Source organism: Falco biarmicus, chromosome 1 (assembly GCF_023638135.1).
Source record: "Falco biarmicus isolate bFalBia1 chromosome 1, bFalBia1.pri, whole genome shotgun sequence".
Lineage (NCBI taxonomy): Eukaryota > Metazoa > Chordata > Aves > Falconiformes > Falconidae > Falco > Falco biarmicus.
This window is the reverse complement of record NC_079288.1, coordinates 121,242,718-121,261,800: the sequence shown is the minus strand read 5'-3', so window position 1 is coordinate 121,261,800 and position 19,083 is coordinate 121,242,718.

The window sequence follows — 19,083 nt, the reverse complement described above, 5'->3', positions numbered from 1 at the left end:
CCTTGGGACTAAATGCTGTACCCTGAAGCTTCGTTTCTTACAAGCCCTTCTATTAAAGCAGTAAGCGGGAAGGGTGAGCCAATTTTCCTTTTCTCTTAATTTTCCCTAAAGGTTTGCTTAGTGTCTTTTGTTTAGGCAAAATCTAGATGGAAAACACTCATGTGCTCTGGTTCTTGTTTTCTTGGTAAAATATCTTGGAACTTGGCAAGTGCAGGGGCTGAGGGGAGAAGTTAATTCAACTGATATCCTGCTCAGTTGGAATCCTCTGTCTTCTGAGGTCTTGGTTTGCAATTCCAGTACTGTAAAAATTGGCCATTACAGAAATCGCTTATTAATTTTCCCAGGGTTTCGTATTGCACCCCTGACTTCTTCAAAATTCTCAGGGATACTATGTAAGGAAACTAGGATGCAATACTCCCAGGGTCTTTCTTCGACTCCAGCACTGACTCACTCAGTTGTCCGAGAGACAAACCTCCTTCTCTGCCTTTAGCCATAGCGTGCGGAATTGAGGACACAGAGTGACTGTTGTCCCCAGAATAGTACAGGCGCTCTATGGCCATTCCAAGCAGGGAAAACTGTGCTTGAATAGCTATCCCCATCTCCTGCTTGTTTCTATACAAAAGACATTTGTGACTCAACAGCAGACATAATAGATGCATGTCGCTGCTGGTGCTTAGTTTTGAGGAAATTTGTCCCTCTCTTCTGTATCAGCTGAGAAGGCGGAAAGCTGGGGAGCCCACTGCTTCTTGCTCCGTGGAAAGCTGGAAGAACTGGGTAGGCAGCTGGCCCCAGCGCCAGGATGTGGGAACGTATCGACCTTAAGATATAAGCTGTTGAGGGGGCTGTGCTATCACTCCCAGCTGTGTCGGTTCCGTACATTATCACCCCTGTAGACCTGGCCTGAGCAGTCCTTTATGGTCTTCCTCCAAAGTAAGAAGGATTGTAGAGAGAAATTTGCCCCAGCCCAGCTCTGAACAAGCAGTGATTGTTCCTAGCCCAAAGTTGAAGCAATTTACTGCCTGCTTTATCTCTGAAGCTGACAATTTCCATGTAAACGAGAGAATGTAAGAATTTATTCCCACAGAATAAATTTCATTGGCGAGGAAAACTGAACTTGCCCAGGAGGATCCACAGTACCCAAACTCCATCTGACAAACCCAATTGGAAAAAAATCCGTTTTGCTATTATCTTGCTTGAGAAACTTGGATGGGCGCCAAGGAATTTTCTATGTCACTCACCAAAACCAGCTGTTGGACTCCATTTTGGGACTCAGGTTGCTCAAATGGTATCGATATGCCATAACTAATGCGAAGGAAGACATGGAAGCAGAGTCCATAACAGATCAGTGAGGGCAGAGACGTCCTTCCTCCATCACACTCCTTGCATGACTCTTTGCCATCAGAGACCTTTCCCCCAGCGCTCCTCCAACACAGAGAGCACATTGGGCATGCTCGGCAGACGTCAGCTACCTTCTCCAGAGGGACTGGCCAGGTCTGGTGTTTGCTGTGAAAGGATAAATCGCTACCTTCCTTATCCTTCCCACTGCTACCTACTCCATACATAATCCATTCCTGGGAAGAGAGTGGTGAGGAGTAAATCTCAGGAAAATGGAAATGTTGGTGCTCTGGGTCTGTGACCAGACATGCAGGGTGTTCCTCCACAGGCTTCAGTGGTGACAGACTTTTCTGACACTCGTGATTAATCTTCTTATTCTGATTCTGGCCATGTCACTGCCATTTCTCCCCACAGCCTCTCCAACCTGTCATGCAGCCCGCGGACATGACAAGAGGTGCAGACTGCAGATGCTCCAGCAAGCTTGTCTTTAAATAGTTTAATCCTGACAAGTTTGTGCCGCTGAGGTTTTACAAAGGTTAAGCCCTCTGAATGTGGAGGTGATGAATAGCTGCTCAGTATGGAAAGCGCTCAGGTGACACCAGGGACTTTTAAATTCCTGCCCTTGTTAACATTTCACCGAGGAAAGCCCTGAATCCAGCGCCATACTTGTGTCAATGGCAGCGTGGACTGTTTGTAAACATATGACAAGGGAAGACGATTTAGGGGATAATAACTCTGTGCACCTCTGAATTTCTCTTTTGTAGTTGCCATTCTGCATAAGCCACTGTGGGTAACTAATGGGTGGAATCAACAATTAAACCCAGGGGCTGTTCTTGCCCTAACAGTCCAGGCAGAAGGCTGACAAACCCTCTTTCTCTTTCTCAGAAGGCTCTCTGCTTGCAAGGTTGCAAAGCTAGCTGATTTCTTTTCCCTCTGCAGGTAAGAGGCCCGGCTTTCCTTCCTCACCTCCTCCCTGCCGCCCCGTCCCCTCTGCAGATGCTGGGGCAAAGACTGGAAATGACAACAGGACAAAGCGGGCTTCCCTTCCCAGCCTGAAGAGGAAAAGGCCCCTCTGAGACAACAACAACAACAAAATAAATGGGCAGCTTGATTAACTGTGGGCCGGCAGGATTTCCAGGCACCAGAGCTGCAGAGGGAAGGACAGGGGCAGAGCACCGGCTTCTCGGTGCCCAGCAGCTGGTTCAGGGCAGAGGAGAAAAGGGGCCTTTTTACACAGAGACCCACTTGGCATCTTAGAGGTCCTGTTATTAGTAAGCACTGCTCAGCCTTCCGAATCGTCCTTCTACCCAAAGCATCGCAGAACCCCCTCTCCCAGCTAGTTATACTACATGGATAATTGTAGTCTGCAGATGCTAATGTAAGGAAGGGATGTCACTTACGATGCATCACGCTAAAGGATGAAAGGGGTTTTTTTAGGCTTCAAAGTGATGAATTGTTAGTCTCTCCCCATTGTTTTTTTATCCTGCAGAGGTAGCAACCTAGCCCTATTCATCAGTTTGGACCGAATAAATTTTTAAAGGGGGATGGTGCTTGAGGACAAACAAACATTTTGTGTGTGGCCATTGGATGAGTGGGCAGACAAAGAAGAAAACATTGGCGTATCCTCAGCCACTTCTTTCAGTGCCATAGTTCCCCTCTTGCTCCAGTCTCCTACCTCTTTGCTTGACTGTGTCTCCAAGGAAAGCTGAAAATATCTGAAAATATCATTAATCCATGGTTTTTTAATGGATGCCTTTCTAAATATCATCTAAATATTCTCCTTTTTCCACTTGTGTTACAACCACAAGAACAGTTGGTGCCCCATGATTATAGTCTTGAACTCAGTCTGGCCTAAAATAATTTAGAGAGTAGAGATTAGAGGGCTAGCCACCCTACAGAATTTTAAACTGCTCAGAGTATTTACAAATGTAATCAGAGAGTATTCAGCCAGCTTTATTTTACAAGAGGAAAATCAAGGTGCATTCCTTTGACAAAAAGCCTTCCGAACACTAAAGAAAGGAGAAGCAGGCAGGCACATCTTAAAAGATATGCTCCTTTGCGTCATTTTCAAAATGATCACTATTAATTTTACATTCACACATTAATATTTAAAAGGTTTTATTTGAAGCACAAAGCTATAATTTTGGCTCAGGTTTCTGGTGACTTGAGGTTCATTTTGTTTATAACATCACCAGAAACCCTTGATGGAACTCTCTCTCTGTAACTCACAGTGATTTACTATTTATTCTCCCACTTCAGTATACAGGAAGCCACTGTAAAAGTCACAGAGTTAATTGCAGTATTGGATTCGTACTGTGTGATTAAATGTGCATGTATATGAAATTTATCAGGAAAAAAACAATAAGACTACATTCTGAAGAAAAGTCTTGCATATAGGAGCGAGTGGATGTACTTCTGATGCTGACATTTTGAACAATCAAAGTTCAAGGTTGTACTAAATCAGTAATAGACTATTAATGATTTCACCATTTTTCTTGCCTGCCTTTCTCTTACCCTGTCCAGAGACTGCATAGTAACTGGCATTGGAGAGAGATATGGGCACCGTATAGATGAGAAAGCATAAAGCAAGCTTAGAGCGGGTGACAATAAGATTAATTTTAAAATAGTAGAGAGAAGAGATGCACGTAGAGAAGACATACTGCTTTTGGTTTCTTATTCTCTCCTCTGAAAGAGAACATTAAGGATTCAAATTGCCTTTAATCCTCTGCACACAGTACATCACACATTATATGCATTAGGTAAGTATAACTGTTTTTGCACTGAGAGGAGCTTTACCAGTCATGGTATAAAAAGCATTTCATGTAGCACATTTTTAAGGCTTTTTTTTCCCTTTCTTTAACTGTCACGACATCAAAAATAATTTCTGATGTAGCATTTCCCAAACAGTACATGAGGTGCTGAGAACAACTTTAATAATTTCACCCCGACCTCTGCCTCTACATCATGCTTCTGGCTAACGCACATGCACGTTTCATTACTGAGGCTTCCACAATATCACATCTCTGATCTCCAACTGCCTATGTCATCTGAGCTAGCTTTTATCCTTAATGATAAAGAAGGAAGCAGGATGCAAACAAAAGAGCCATATAGGCTTTGTCTTTATTGTGAAATGAGAAGAATAATTGCAACCAACTTAAAGCAGTTTCCCCAGCATCCATGAACCATGAAACCACATCTAAAGTGCATGGCAAATATGGTCCAGGGTCAGAATGCACCAGAGCTTAGTTTTCAACATCCTTATTAGCATTTCCCACTTGACAGAAAGCAGGATATTGCACGAAGGCAATGCATGCACTGATCTCCCCCAGCACAGAGATGTGGTGGGAGATGTCACCAGGTCCTGTGAGCTAGGAAATGATCTCTGGTATCATCATTTAGATGAACTCAAAATGACAGTGTGACTTTTTGAGCTGTCAACCCAAAACTGAGTGTTGAACATGATATCATGTTCAAGGTGAGTTGCTACTAGTATTGTTTTCTCATAGCCCCAGCAGAGGCTCAACATGTTCATATGATGCCAGACTGATTACAGCATGTTGCTCCTGCATTTCTGAGGAAGAAGTAATAAATTTCTGATTTTCTCAGAACCGAAAAGGTAGCAAGTAGGATTATGGTAACAAAACAGCTATGTGGCACCTGACACATCCCACTGGTGTATGCAGTGAGAAAGTAGGGCCTAATCCTTGTGCCTCTGAAGAGACCTTTCGGGTATTTGCTGTCACTCATGAGAGGAGTTTCTGTTTGGAGATGAAGTGAAGTTAACTTAAACAGCACTAGCTGACAGAGTGTATTTAATAAAACTGAGGTTTTCCATGTAGACAGAAAGAACACAGCATATGTCCTTCTAAGCCTATAGATGAAGTTTAGGGGATATACAGTCTATGTCCACTAAAAAGTCCCAACCTATGCATATTCCCTCTCTCAGGAATTTGCTGCTTTGCATAATATTCCTTTTGAAGACTGATACTAAACTACTCATTATTTTTCATGCAAGAAGCCTTTTTCACAGATCCAGTTCTCCTGGCTATCGACAACTCTCATGTTATTCTCTTGCATCCTATCTTCAGTCACCCGTCATTTAAAACCAGATTTAATTACCTTCTGCCCTTTCCTAGCTATACAGAAAAAAGGCTGACACTAGCTGTCATCCCTGTTAGACTATTGTGAAACATACATACAGAAACATTTACGTTGAAAGTATATAGTCTTGATAAGTGTGGGGGTTTATATTTCTTTTTAATGGGTAAAGACAGACCGAGGGGTATGAAAAAAGGAAGATGCATCAGACAGGAAGCAATACAGCTACTGCCTTCAGTTTGAAAATGAGTTAAATTGGTTCAAATTAAATTGTGGACTCTAACTTTGTGTTGGTTTCCTTTTGCTCTTTAAATAATGGAGACACTAAGAGGCCCTGGAAAAAACACGCATGGATCTCCATCCTTCAAATATACTTAATATATTAATTAACAGCTGCTGTATCTCAACCTTGTTGGCCCAAGATGTGTACATTAACATCTACGCTGGAGGTAAAGCTACCTTTAATCTTGTGGCAGGCAACTGGCAGGATCTATAGCACAACTTCACTGAATTCAAAGCATTTGTAAACAGTTGCGGGATTTTTTTTTTTCTGATTGCCTTTAAAGTAACACGCAAGCAAATGTTACACAGCTTGTTAACACACCACTGATGGGACTGTTTCAGATGTCTTTAGAAGGACAGAGACTAGAGACTTATTTCTCATGAGCCCATTTGCAGCAGAAATCTTTGCTGAACGCTTGACACACAGAAACTTATGATATCTGGTGAATATCCAGTATAAAACCCATGCCCAGGCAAGCTCTCATATGGCTGTTCTAGCTTAGCAGAAGGCAATGGGGCTGAGGCAATTTATACTCTCAAGCTATGATCTCGGGTACCAAGAGCAGGCAAAGAAACGGCTCCTGTCTTTGCAATGTTCATCCCACCGTTCTGGGACCAGAGCGTACTAATGATTGCAGGCAGTCTGAGATTAGGAGACGGTCTCACATTTTCCTCTGGGGTTCAAATCTCACCTGAACCAAACTGAGGATCCTTTGTACACAGATGTAAAAGTCAAATACCTTCATAAAGACATAGCGTTGCTTAAGCTAAGCTGCATGAGCTCGTATCTAGATGCTCTCAAATGGTTTCCTGTCATTTACTGTTTTCGAACAAATTTGTCCTGATGTATGTGCTATACATGCAGTGCTGGCTTCATCTGCACCTAAGAGTTTTTAGGGTAAAAAACTTTTTCAAAGGTCACATCAACTCATGAGGGTATTGTTTACTCCTGAAAGTGCTCTTCCACTGCTAAACATCCTCCCTCCTTCCCTATTCTCATCTGAAACACGGCAAGAAAAAAGAGATGCCAACAATCTGATTACAAAACACACAGCAGAAAGGACACAACGTGATTTGTCACTGTGGATCTGTGCAAGTCGCTTCATTCAATTGTCTCAGAGTAAACGCACCCTCCGGCTTTGCAGATGAACATTTCCCAAAAGCTGCCTTGTAGGACACCGGCTGTAGAGGGTGGTAGGGTCTCTGAAAATGTGATCAGCCAGAGTATGTGCTCTGTTATATCAGAAATTCCCGGGCAGGAAAGCCGTGGAATGTTAGGGAAGCACTGTGATAAATTTAGCAAGTGATAATGTAAACAGCATGGAAAAAATGTGTGCTGTGCAGGAGGGCATAGGCACACTTGCTTGCTGGGACCATACTGACCATTTGGAAATAAGGTTACAATGCATTTAAATCTGATCCAAAGACTTGCGTGTGCCCTCAATTTTGTACTTTACAGATTTTCCCACTGGCGTCAGTGAGACTGCAGAATATGCAGTTAAATGCTGTGGATTTGGGTTTTTTGGTGTTTTTTTGTTGTTGTTGGTTTTTTTTTTTTTTTTTTTTTTTTTAGGATCAGGGACTTCGGGCGTAAAATGTCCTTGGCTTCACCTCCCAAACAGATCAGTAATGTAAAAAGACAGTTACTCTTAACTATTGTCAGTGGTTAATCTGCCTAAGGATAACCCTTACTTTCTCTGGTTAGCTTTAGTATTTATTTGTTGGTATTTGACTGACTTGTCACTTTGCTTGAAACTGTAAAAACGTCAACTTGCCGGAAGCCAGAGAACAGTCTCACTCCTTTTAATTTGCTTGTTTTCAGTATCAATTCCCTCAGAAGTCTAAAGATTCAGCCTCATAGTATTTTTTCCTGCAGCTGCATTCATATCCCTATCCATAAACTCAATGCAAGTGAATTTCTCAGAAGGAGGATATTTGAAATGTCACAGAGATGGTCAAATTGCTAAACTGCAGGCATTAACAAGAAACAATTACATAAACTCTCAAGCTGAGACCAACTCTGCCTGCAGCGATTTGTTCAAATTCCTTTTCTCTGTGTCTTTGCTTCCCTAATTGTCTTTAAATGGTAGCTTTATAAAAATCACCAAATATCTTCACTGCATCTTTATATTACACTGTAAACACAAATGAAACTGTTAATTCACAGCTTCAGGTTTCCTTCCCAAGTTACAAGCATTACTTTCTTGCCATTGTTTCCCCCCAGTGACCTTCAGTGCCATTTGATTTTGCTTGATAAAGAGTGATATCGTTTCCTCTTTTAACAAGCTGTTGTTCAGATCTGAAACGGGAAATATCCATGCAGGCAAATCCAGCAAGCCAAAACACACTGAATGTATAACTTACTCTATAAAATAAAGCCTCCACAGAGCTTGTCTCCTTAAAGAAAGCAAAGGTAGTGGCTGTGCACACATACATGTATGCACATATACAAATACTTCTGTATGTATGTGGGTTTGCCCAGTGGTGCGCACACACACACAAATACAATTTGTATGTATAATACTTCTAGTTCCCTCCTGGATTTTTTGGTTCTTTGTGACAAACAGGCTGAGACGGGGAAGCAGAAGGCTGCAATAAGTGAAGTCAACATGGAGATACATTCCTGAACCCTAAAATTTGATTTACTTTGAGATCTAGACTTGCACAAAGTGCAGGATGCAGAAAAAATCCTGAAGAATCTATAGCCTTTCTCACCTCCATCCCAAGAGAAGCATATTTCTCAATGCCTTGGCAAAAGTAAAGCCATGGTGTGATCCAGCTGGAACCAATGGGAATCTTTGCAAGGATCTCAGCAGATTATAGATCAAGCCACAAATGTATAAATATCTAGCACATGTAATTTTGTAAATTGCTTCTCCTGTTTTAATGACATAGAAGCACAGCAGTTTCATGTTAACTCTTTTTTTTTTTTTTTTTTTTAATACACATTGAGTGACTAGGGAACATTCTTTCAATTAGGAAAAAGTTGACTTTTTGTTTTCCCGGTTCACCTATCTAGCCACACCAGCGAAAGTCTGCAAAATGTATGTACTTTCCCCTGCATGCTAATAACAAATTTCTTATGAAATCAATGAGTTCCTTGTTTATTTCTTCTGTCAGGTACTGTCATTGCTAATTGTGTTGATTATTTCAAAGCTGTCTTGTTTTCCTCCAGTGTGATGAAATATAATGTAAAATGTTCCAGTGAAACAGGACACACCATAATCCTCAACAGTTAGTTTGAGGCTATGCATTAGGATCAGAAAGCAATTAGCTGTTTGAATTCAGACAAACTGGTAGGGTCACAGTAAATCTACTGTAAAGAAGAGGAACTGAGTGAATTGAAGAGAAACTTCCCAGTCAGACTGCAGTAAATATGCAGTAAATCAGCTCTTGATAAATTAAGATGCACAGAGACAAAAAAATACCGAAGAATCCAGAGAGGGAAATTGTTTAAGTATCTGTCCTGGTGAAGGAAGGCATCGGAAAGGGAAAGGCTGGCTTGTTGAAAGGCCAGAGGGAGGGATAGTATTTTTTCTGTCAACATCACCGTAAAGAAAAGAAAATGTCAGTGATATTGATAGGAGAAAGATGAGAAAGAAAAAATATGGTTCTGTTACACACTGAACTGCAGCAAAACTCAGCTACACAGCAGAGAGACTATAATGGGTACAGAAGGCTGGGCTGCTCATTTGGATGGGAAGATGACAAATTGCTAACAACATGAGACTTGCTCTTGTGCAATTGCATTTTAATAACGTGAAAGGGCTCAATGAAACCAGCAAGAGGCACAAAACAGAAATTACCTTATAAAAAGATCATCTGCCTTGGTATCTGTCACTGCTGAGCAGGAAGGGTACAATAGCAGGGGAAGAGAGCAGGATGCCCTTACTGTTTGTAACACAGCGGTATGAATGCCTGGATCCACAAGGATGTGGTTAAGGCAACAGACTGACTGATCTCAGCATCTGTTTTTTTCACAGATTCTGTCACAGATTCTGGACAAAAGATACTGAGGTTGCCCAGAATCTGAGGGAGCAGTGGCAAATCCAGCAGCAGTCAAGGCTGCGGGAAACAGAGCAGAGCTTGCCTCCTGTCCAGCTTCAAAATGAAGTTAATGAGCTTGCTTTCTTTTCTTGTAGGTCCAGCTCATGCCTTCATATTTTCAGAGACAGCAGTTCTTTAGTAATTTACTATAAAAATAGATAGCATAAAATGAAGGTGCAAAGGCTATTCCCGTCTGCATTAACACACCCTTTGCTTTCCCTGCCTCATTGTCTCCCTAAAAGGAATACAGAATAGAAGTGATGACAGTTCATTTAATTTCATTTGATACAAAGAGTTTGGTATTCCCTAGTGGTTTGGGTGCACAGGTTGCTGAAGTGGAAGGAAAAAAGATGGGGAGGTGGCCTGTACCAGTCCTGCTTACTTTCTTAGGGTGGCATAGCATCCTCACTTCTTCCATACTTGCCAAAAGGCACATGACAGGGGATAACACCGACTGAAACGCTGTCCTTCTGCAAAACACTTTCCCTGATGCAATATCCCAGCTACTCTGGAAAGGAACTTCTCTGCAGACCCAGTCAGCGTGTGCTCCACGTTCCCATTGGCACGCAGAATCTGAACAGCATGTTAGCTTTTGGGAACTGTCCCGAGACAGAGAACACCACGGCTACCAGGAAGGCTACAAAAGCAACAAATCAAGCCTGCACTTTTGTGCGCCACGCTGGCAGTGAATGCAAGTGACTAAACTAACACCCCTGTGGTATATAACATCCACATCCAAATTGAAGGTTCAGTACACGGCTTACCAAACCTCCGCCAAGCCTGCCAGCAAACGGACAGACTGAATACAGCTGTAATATCTAGCTCTTCATCCTGAAAATACTCTGTTGCTACCTGTGAGAACGATCTTTCAGTTCATATTGTATTTACAATACTTGCACACTGAAGGCTTCCCAAAATCTGGGCAGCTACGAAGATGACAATAAAATATATCAAATATGAATTACCAACCAACTAAACGGCTCATTTCTTACAGGCTAAACAGAGAGCATCCTGCCTGAGATGAGAGACACGTGGTTTAATTAAGCTTTTTCCTTCCCTTCCCAAAGGCGTTCAGGCTCCAAAGATGGCTCTGTGTTTGAGGGGGCAGCATATTCCCTGGTGATGAGAAGGCTTTCATCAAAGCGGCAGGGGCTAGGACGAGAGAGCCAACACCCTGTCACGACTTACACCTCAGACAGTCCTGCTGAAGCTGGTAAGGGTACACAGAGTGTAAACCAGGGCAGAATGTGACCCCAGAGCACTTTTAAATCTTCTGCAATTAAAAAACCCAGGAAGATAGAAGGCTTTAAGACCTATTTTCCCCTGTTGTATCCATGGAGCATATACCAATGTAAGTCAGTGGTTGTTCTGAACGAATAATCCATGCTCAAGACCTCGTCCTCAAATACAAAGTCACAGCAGAGCTGTCTGGTTACAGATGACTGCTTGCCTATGAAGGTCAAGTGTAAAACAGCACTTCGAGTAGCACATGGTTTGTGACATTCCTCAGATAAAGTAGAGTCCTCCTGATCAGTGGGAATGAAATTTCACTCTCACAGTCTAAGTTCTGCAGGATTTTTTTCCCTGACATCCTTTCACTGTATTTTTTTTTTTATTTTTAATGTTGGTATAATTAATTTTGAAATAACATTTCCATTACCGCACTCACACTGAGGCAGCCTTTCTGGGAAGGTTCCCTCCGTGCGGTAGAATAACGTGGTACTAATGGGATTACTCAGGGGGTAGAGTTAAGCGATTATATAAATCTTTGCAAGAGTGGGGTGTTAATTACCAGCTCACATACCAGAACCCAAATAATGAAACACAATAGTATACACATTTCCCCAAAATTTTTCTGGACTCCTCTTGGTCAGCACATTGGTGTCACAGGAAGGGCTCTGCAGGAGCTCAAGCTCCATTCACTGCCACTATTGTGCATAATTAAGGGATTTTTTTTTTAACACAAACACAATACTGAGCAGTATCAAATCTGGAGATCTTAAAGTCACAATGCATTTAAAAAGGAAAAATCCACACTGAAAAATATTAAGGGTGTTTGTAAATTTTCCCTCTCAGAGTTCTGTATCAGGATCTTAATTAAAATGAGTATTCTGAATTGAAATAAAACATAATAGTAATTATTATTAAAAAAGAAAAAAAAAAAAACCACAACTTGGAAGGTTGTTTCAGTTTGGAAATGAAAAAATGTCAACTTTCCGCTTCAGGTTTCCTTCCTCCTCACTCTCTGCTGTCTGCACCTCCCTCCTTTAGAAGGCGAAGGGAAGGAAGTGTGCAGGGACATATTTTTCATCCTCCTTGTTCTTTTTCCTGGACATATATAAACTTTACTGAGCTGAAATTAATTTTCAATAGTCTTAAAAAAAAACCAACAACAACCCACCACCACAACCACCACGCTTTTGAACATTTGCCTTGTGTTATATTTGTCCATATTTTTGTTCCATCTCATCATCTCAAATCAAACTGTTCTTTCTTTCCCTTAATGTTATCTTTTATGTCCTTTCTGAGGAAAGTTGCTTGAGTGAACTTTGCATAGTGCAGATAAGAGAAACAAGCTGTGGCACTGGTAGGATTTTAACAATTATGAATAGTTTCATTCTGTGATTAGCCTATTACTCCCACATCCTCCCTCTTTTCAGTTCTGGATCAAGAGATGCCTTTGAAAAATCTACAGAGATTTATGAGTTCAGTTAGAAATACCAACGCTTAACAACTTGCACATCAGCATTAGGCAAAATCGAGCAAATATACACATTGCCTAACGCACCATGGAAATCAAGTAATTACAACCAGACACAACACATACCAACAACTTCAAAATCTTTTATGAAAGAATGGAAATATGTAGTGACAAATTATGTAAATAGTCCGTACAAGAGATATGTAAATGCCTAAAAACATGTTATTCGTGGGCTCCTAAATGGTTCCCCAGGGAATCGTTAACTGTGTGTAAAATATAGAAGTTTACTTCCAGATCCTTTTCTCTGTTGTATCACTCTTCCCATTGTCTCATTAATTAACACGCTTCTCACACTTTCCTCTTTGTTTCCTTTAAATTGTTTCCAGCTTAGAATAAATGAAAACTACAGTCTAAACTAAATTGCATGCCAGATTCAATCAATAGGAAGCAAAGAAAAGAAAGTCAGCAGAATACCTCTACATGCAGCAAGAACTGATTATACTAACTGTATATACTCGACTGATCATTGCCCTCATCTTTTCTGAAAGGAGGGATAGGGGATTGAAGAGTTCTCATAGGACTGTGCTGGGGCTGTGTGAAACCTTGGAAAAGCAAAGCAATTCTTCTTCACCCAGAAGCGTAACAAGCCCTCAAGCTCCTAGGCGGAGCAGGGACAACCAGAGCCTGTGCCTGGAGGATGCATAGAAGGCTGGGACGGGAGCTGACCTGGGCAATTCCCTCTGGTGGGAATGCAAGCCCAGCCCTCAGACTAGACATCGCCCAATGAAGGCAAGGGCAGGCCAGGCTAGAGGTATTGCTGGCACTGCCAGGAAGGTGACAATAAAGTGCTTGTGCCATGAGCCCACCACACAGGTGGAAGGAGTGAGGAGGGGGGCACAGCTCTGCCTGTCTGAAAGGATGCTTGGCACTTTGAGCCCAGTCTGCTCCACCTTTTGCAGATGAAATTCCTAAACGACTGTAACTGTATGGAGAAAGGACCTGAGGAACACATTTTCCCACTCAAGCCCGGCAGCAAAGAAAGAAACCACCAACAAAGCCCTCCTAAGTCTGTGGTTGTGCATGGTTTTTAAAAGCTGATATGCAAATGTCAACAGAAATGACATTTTAGAGCTGTAAGATGCAATGCATTTCCTTCAGTGCTGCTGACTGACTAGCCATTCATTGTCACGTAGCTAATTGCTTGCCAGCTGCTAATCTATGAGACCTGAAATACCATGTGTGCATAAGGGTTAATCCCAAGATTAAAAGAAAAAAAAAAAAAAAAAAGAAAAGAAAAAGCATAGAAAACATCCAATATCCCTGTGGTATTCATCCTCCAAGAGGTATCCCACGTAAGGCAAATACTCAAATTGTATGTGAGCACTTTCTGGAGGGTGTGAGAGGCAGAAGTGATAGGTACATTTTATATTAAATCTCTACATTTTTCCTTAACTAATAAACTCCTGAAGCAGCTCTCTGGCAGACATTGCAGAGACTTAAAAAAGGGCAGCTGGACCCCTCAGTGATGGTATAGCTCTTGTGTAGCTTTAGAAACACTGCAGTTCTCCAGTTTCCACAAAAAGACTATCCAAATGACCGCTGCCCCATGACTTAATAGATCTGTCAGACAGTGGGGCCCATTTGTTCTTATTGTGTTCTGATGATCTGGGTACAGATGAAATCTTTCTGACTGGGCTGCAAATGGCTCTCAGAGCAATTTCAAGCTGAAATTATCCAGACATTTATCCAGACATTCTTAGGACTGTATCAGCCAAATGGCTATCTCCCAGTGCAGAGTTAAAAGCCTGATACTGAACAGATTATGTTTGGGAGAGTCAAAAGGATATAGAGCATATTCTTCTGTAGAACTGGAATGCAATTATGACTTCCGCGGCATGGTAAAAATAAATTCCTGCATTTTTTGAATAATTTTTTGAATAATATTTTGAAAAATATTATTTTGTATTCAATCCAATGGGCGTGTAATATTTCAGTAAACACAACAGTGTGAATCTATACCATCATGGCAGATATAATTTGAATTACTGTGCCAAAACAGAGTCGCTCTGTCTTCATCTGCAGCACATTTGCACAGTGTGCAATACCATAATGCATATTTTAGAGCAGAGCGGTACACCTCCCAAGTCTTCCACAAAAGTTCTTGAAATGAATGAAATTAAATAACTAGCTGATCTGAATGTTTTCTTTCTCTGTCTTGATGTATTTTTGGAGGCGTGGGCGGCGTGACTTACACAGAGCTTTATGCTGCATCTGCGCATAGTATGCTTTTTGGGTTGGCTATGGGTTCACTGTTTGGGTTCTTTTAAATGCAAGCATGGTATGCTGAAGGTGGAGATTGCACAGGGAGTCTCAGCAGCAGCCACCAGAGACTGTTCCCTTGTGGACTTAATGTACACATGCCTCTCGCAGGACTGGTACGTGTGGGCAGGGACTGGCTGGCAGGACTCACCCAAGAAAACTTTGCTGCATGTTTTGCACCTGAAATTCCTGGGAAATGCAGGGACCTTCCTTTCTGGTGTTTTTCTGCTTTGCTGGGGATTTGCCGATCTTTAAAGCTATAGGGTAGGCACCAAGAAGGAAATGAAATGATCCATCGGTGCCTATAATCTTCACTTTCTCCTGCCTCCTGTTAACATGGACACAATGGTGGGCAGGAACAGCCCTGAAGCATCTGAACAAGCACTGCACGCAACATCTCTGTCCCATGTCCTTCAGTGGCCAAGATACATCTGAGTCAGAAAAAACTGAGTCACACTAAGGTGCAGACCTCCGTAGCTTGTGAAGAAAGAATTAAATTCCCTTCAAAATAAGCAAAAGCAATATTTTTCACGAAGGATAATTAGAAAGAGAACAAAATTGCCCAGCTTTCTCAGCCAGAGTTGCCTGGCCCAGTTGACAGGCATTCCCTCTTCCCCCAGGATGAACTGCTCTGCACTTTGCTTCCCTCCTGCTAGTGAATAATAAGCCTCAAGGACACAGGTGTGCAGTGATATTAAAAATAGACACCACTTTTCAAAACAGACCCTAAAAAGAGCCTTATCATTGGAATGAGTCTCTGTCTGTGTTAGTCCATCCATTAAATACTCCGGTTTTCAGAAACCAGGCTTTCAGAAACCCAACTGCCCCAAAACTAACGGCCCCTGTGTTGTGAGGAAAGGATGCCTCCTCCTCCTCTTTCCCTCCTTCTTTCCTTCTTGCCTTCCCAAAATAAAAGCACCGTGGACAACTTGAAAGAGACAAAATTGTAAACACAGCTTTTGATAACATATATAAAGGCAAGCAAATATATTGAGATTAATAAAAGATGAAGAAATTCAGCCACCTGACATAACGTTTTAATGTTTTGATGACATCCTTTGGTGGCTTAGGCAAGAGTAGGAGACCAGTGAACTTCATATTTCATAGGAAAACAGCAAAACAAGCTCGGAGATTTATGTTTAACCACCAAAGAATGGCATTTAGAAAGCTCCAGCCTGGAAATGAAGTGTTTTATCAAATTGCAGAAGGGACTGAGTGGGAGGATTGCACAAAGAAAGCAGAAAGTGATGGTCAAAGGGGAAATGAGCAGGCTGTCATACACAGAGTGGAAAATGGTGAGGCGGGAGAAGTGGGTTCGTTTTCTGTCTCTTTTTTATTTCTTGAGAAAACTACTTAGAAATATTAATAACTAAGAAAAACAGTAAAGGAAGAAGATAGATATCACATAACTGAAGTATAAGATATCAGATAGCTGCATTTGCAGCTGGTGGAGATTATGTGTAACATATAACCTGTTGCCAACTCCTTTGATGAAGCCAGTGCTCCCTTTATGCTACACTTGCAAATAAATGAGGTGGTGACCAGTTACCATTAATCTTCTGAAAATCACAAATTAAGGCCAAGAGTTTTCTATCAGGTTCCTCATGAAAATACAGTTGAGATAAGATCAAAGCTCTGGGGTTACAGCAGGAATGCCTGATTTTGACCAAGTCTATCTGGAGCAGCAAGCGAATGAAGGATAAACATAGGACTGGACTTGAACAGGTATATCAGTGTGCCTGGCATAGGTGGCACACCCAGGGCTCAGTGTGACTTCCCTGCAGCTCCTGAAAGGACACAGCCCCCTTCTCCAAAACCTCCTTCTCTCCCCTCCCTCCTATGCTTCTTCTCACTACGTCCAGTGCAAGGGCTAGGATGGGTGACCCACAAAGCTTTTAAATCCTGCCCTTTCCTGCAGATGTAAAGGCTACAAGCAAACCCCTCCATGTGCTTCTTGGTTTTGGTAATAGCTTTGCTAAAAGCTCCTTGTGCCTACACATCAATGACTTTGATTTCCAAATCCTTCTGTTGCTCGTAAACTATGTTCTCATGATGCTGGGAGGAAAATACACTTATAAAGAGAAACTCCTGTCCACTAACACCGTCACAACAATCTCCACAAACTATCAAGCAGAGTATGGCAAGAAACCCTCCTTTGAAAAACAAGGATGGTGAACATCTAAAATGGCAGAAAGTGTCTAAAGGGCCAAGTACAGCTTAAACTGATTGGAGAATCGAGGTGCCCATCACCAAAAATCTCCTTTTGGCTGACTTAGAGACAGTTCCGTTCTTTGTCTTTCCCATTTGTGCTTCCCACTTCTGGGACTGCTTCCCTTCTGGGTCAGATGAAGTCTCTCTCCAGATGAGACAGGATATTACATTTAATAGAGAGAAAAGCTCGCATCAGCACAGAGACACAAAAGCCCCAAGTTGCTCCCGTTCCCACAGATGCAGGGTCCTGTGAGAGACCCTTGGGTGCTGTCTGGAAGAGACGAGGGACAGCAAGCAGGTTTTCTGCTCTTGTTTGGCCACTGCAATGTATGGGAAAAAGGAATTTGTGCATGCCTGGTAAGCAAGCAAGCAAGCTGTTGTGAACACCAAACTCATCAGCCAATTTCCACACATACACACACACACACACACACACACACACACACATTGGGACAGCTTACCAGACTTTGAAGTTTTGCTAGCCAATGAGTATTAGTGTGCTGTGACAGCTGGCAATGCATTCCAGTGGGTAAGTGATGGACTGGCTCTGGAGAGAGTAAAATAAATTATGAAGTGGGTGAAATTTCAGCCCTCCAAATAACAGTCCAATGATTTCATTGGAATGGCTCTGTCTGGCAACGTATTCAAACACATACAGCTGGGCAGAACACACAAATGCTCCTGTATGCAATAGCCACATGCATGGGAAGAGAGGGAGTTCTCGTTGCATAAGTGAGCCCAAGTCGGGAGACTGCGAGAGGGGATTTTAGAAATATGTGTGCATGAGAGCCAGCCATGTATGGTTCTATGTGAATGTAAATATCAGAGCCAGTGATGAGTATGTTATATATGCTGCTCAAAACCAACATCTTCAGGATTCCTCAGATGATCTGCTTGGCCAAGGGAATAACATCTACTGGCTGTGTTGTCAAAGCACCAACATATCCAAAAGGCTCAATTTTTACCTCAATAAGCACAATTTACAGGGACAGTTTTGCACCTGGAAACATGAATAGGTAATGCAAATAGCCCACGTCCGAGAATATTCTGGGAAGCAAAGTGAAGTCAGCTACCTACCTCCCATTTGGAATTAAAGAAGTTTAGGTAGCACCACCCTGCCAGGTCCCTTTCAAACTCTCAGAACCATGCCTCTCAAAATGCCCGAGCTGTGACTGTCAGCACGGAGTGAATGATATGGAGTTAATTGCCTTCTTTTGTACCTGAGACCAGGAGGACCGCTGGTGATGGATGTAGGCTGACTGATGGAGGCGGAGGGGGCAGAGGAGAGGAAAGCAGCTTTCCAGGGCAGGATGTGTCCTGTTTGTACATGTCGTCCATTCCACAAACTTGTATATTCTGAATGTATCATCAACAAACAATGAGCAGCCTGTTCTGCTAATATTTGTTGACATATAGGATCTTATATACTCTTTTTGTCCAAGGTAGTCAATAGCATTTGTTTTGATTAGGGAATGACTGCAGAGCTTAGCTCTCCAGAATCCGTACGTCTTTTTCAGCCTCTGCAAGGGATCCGTGGAAGGGCAAAACACCATTATCAGTAGATTTCATTGGAGGTGTTTTGCTTCCATCTCTCATCTACTCCTGCTTGAACAACTGAGCAGAAGTAAGTAAAATCTATAACAGTCCAAATGCTGAATGAACGTCTTTTCACTGATGCAGAAAACACACATACAAGGAATTTCTGCAAGTTTTACATTTGGCCAAGGACACTGAGGTCTGCAGTGATCTACATCTGTGCAAAACCATCTCCACATTTCCAGCTACTGCACAGACTGTGTATGCCATGTGCATGCGTTGGGCTGACCCTGTGGCCAGAGCAGCTGCTCCATGGTCCTTCCCTGCTGCACCGTGGTGACACTGAGCTCTAACAGCTTCACAGCTCGTATGTTGGCTGCGTAAAGGAGAAAACTGTGTGCTGGGAAAATTTACTGCTAATGGATATATTGACTCTTTCAAAAAATCTGCTACTTTCTATTGCTGAAAGTTTTATCAGGAACTTAAACTCCAGGATAAACCAGTCCTGGCTAATATTACATCTTCGCATTTGCTCCCTTTGCATCATACACTGG